Source organism: Helianthus annuus, chromosome 9, assembly GCF_002127325.2.
Source record: "Helianthus annuus cultivar XRQ/B chromosome 9, HanXRQr2.0-SUNRISE, whole genome shotgun sequence".
Lineage (NCBI taxonomy): Eukaryota > Viridiplantae > Streptophyta > Magnoliopsida > Asterales > Asteraceae > Helianthus > Helianthus annuus.
The window spans coordinates 113,020,150-113,022,689 of NC_035441.2; the positions used below are offsets into that span (position 1 = coordinate 113,020,150).

The 2,540-nt window shown below is 36.2% G+C and overlaps 1 long non-coding RNA gene across 1 annotated transcript; it reads left to right on the plus strand.

Annotated features, from left to right (window-relative positions):
• The first annotated feature begins 1,198 nt into the window (after positions 1-1,198).
• On the plus strand, positions 1,199-2,107 carry LOC118482057. Its single transcript, XR_004866986.1, has 2 exons — positions 1,199-1,266; positions 1,868-2,107. It is a non-coding gene; the product is annotated as an uncharacterized LOC118482057 (long non-coding RNA).
• Positions 2,108-2,540: the final 433 nt, after the last annotated feature.

A 2,540-nucleotide genomic window follows, 5' to 3' on the forward strand; every position in this document is an offset into this window, starting at 1 on the left:
TTCAAACACTTAGAGCAATGTGAATCGGCTCCGGATCAACTACAAGTTAATAAAGAATACCTTTATAGAAGATTCCAACACTTAAGCAACGTGACTTGGTTCGTGCTGCACTTCAAGTTAACAAAATATTGTTTGCTGTTGAAAGAAATTAATATAGCGCTCGACTGCTTATAATAAAGGTTCGAGGAACGTGATTCATGATGCATGTTAAAATAGTATATCAGTTGTCATTCATATGTTAAATAGGTCAAGTTAACTTATTGTTGTGTGATATAATTGTTTTATAAGTTGGAGGTGAGTTGTATGCAGGTTTGAATTATCAAGGGTTAAAGTGCAACTTATGACGGACTGCGATTATTTTCTGTCATAGTTGGAGGGGCTGCATGTAACATTTGTTGAAGGGCATATAAAAGTTGCCTCATCTGTTCAGAGCATTCATTCACTCTCTCATAATTTCACCTGTTTTCTCTGTATATCGTTAGGGTTTCTTATTGTTGTTGATGTGTTGAAGATTGTTGTAACAGTCTCTTATCTGTATTCTTGGAGAAACTGATCTTCTGGTATTGATGATCATCAGGATATAGTTTTTGTATCTTATATCATTTGTTGATCTTACACTTTGTAAGATCAAAGGTTCTAGGGGTAAATCTTTTGGGTTGGTTTAATAAGATTTTGTCACCTGTTTTGTCGCTACTTCTTGTGTTTGTTCTTTTGTTTTTTCATACCATTGTTCACAACATGGTATCAGAGCTATGTGGCTTGTTGTTGATCGATTTTTGATTCCGTTGTGATTTTATATATGATTGTGTTTTTTTGTTGTTTGTGGTTAGGGTTTCTGATCTTGGAAACCGGTGTTGAAGACGTGTGGTTCAGATCTACTTAGATTTGTTTTTGGAGGTCTGTAGTCCGGGTTAGAGGACAAAACCCTAAGTTAGTGTTTGGAGTTCTTGGAGTTGTTTGCTCAGATCTGTGTTAGTCTCTGTAATCCTAGAAGATTATAGGGCAAACTAACCAGTCTGATTAGCTTGGAGTTATACGCCTTTGTGAGATCTTTTTGTCTTTAATCTTTTACTTTCTTGTTATATCTGCATCGTGAAAACTGAATTGTTAAGTTTTAAATGCATGAATACGAAATATGACGAATGTGCGTTATGGGTGTAAAACATGGAGTTCTAAACATAAAGTGCTTGAACTCTTTAGGGAAGGAAGCCGGGGCATCTAGCGGACAAACCGGTGTGGATGCACGTTGAAGGGTTTACTTTAAAGGTATGTATCATGACCCGTTACATTAAGTGAAATTAGATCATTGTAGTTGAATATCAAATTACTAGTTGTTATGAATTAAAGCGATGGTATTGTTATATTGAATACTTGGTTGAATGAGGAATTAAACTCGTTGGTAGTTGTCATAAAGGAAGGAATTCCATAGACAAGCCAAACGGGTCAAATAATCAAGTAAAACATGATTTACATTCCGGAATACGATAGATTGCTGAATGTAGTTGGTTATAACGTGACGTGCTAGAAATATCAGACTTTTATTACATTGATACTGCAGAATACTGAAATCCGAGGGCTGGGATTTTGGACGTAATGCTTAAACCAAACAAAAACATGAATTTCCAGGTGCTACCGTAAATTACGGTGTCACCATAATTTACAGTAGAGATTAAGGATTTACGGTAGATTTCTACTGATTTACGGTGGATCTAGGGATTTCCAGCACTCACCGTAACTTACGGTGGCACCGTAAGTTACGGTGGAGCCTGGAAAACTTTTATATTTCTGTTATTTTCAATGTGATGTTAAACCTTGAAATCCTATTATTTATTAACGTCAAAGCTAATGATTTAATGGTTGATCATAGGTATTTAGGTGGGTCTCATGGATGGCGATCAAGTGATTTAATGAAGAACCGAACACTCCATTTTGAAGCTTCCGCTATGTTTTGAACTTGTTAATTAGTTGTTCTTGGGTTGTAAACAAATTCTTAAACGACTTAGTACGTTCTACCTTAGTCATTAGTTGACTAAGGCGTATAATATTTTTGAAACTTATGTTAAGCTATCATCTTTTGGTATAAATTAGCGATTAATTCGAGTATAAATTTAAGGTTGTTACATTTCGCATGGTTGATCAAGTTGATTTGCTGAATTTAGCTTATGAAGATTTGGAAGTGCTTGCTCGTAACCAGATTAGAGCTACTGAGAAATATGAAGAGATCGCTAAAGGATGGACTGCTGTTGTTGCTTCAGCTATTCACATCCGCACAAAAGGGTTTGGTGGTTTCAAGGATCGATTGGGTGGTAGCAGTGGACGTTGAAGTCTCAAGAACCTCTATGCATAAACCTAGGGGGAGATTGTTGGAACCTGAAGGTTTATACATAGAGAGATAAGATAGTTTAAGGGTTGGTTATGTAAATTTTGCTTTGTTTAACAATTGGGTCGATAGTATGTTAGTGGGTCATAGGTCTCGAGTGGGCCTAAAGGGTTGCACTGCATACTGTTTTGTATTTAAGCAAACCTCAACCTAATGGTTG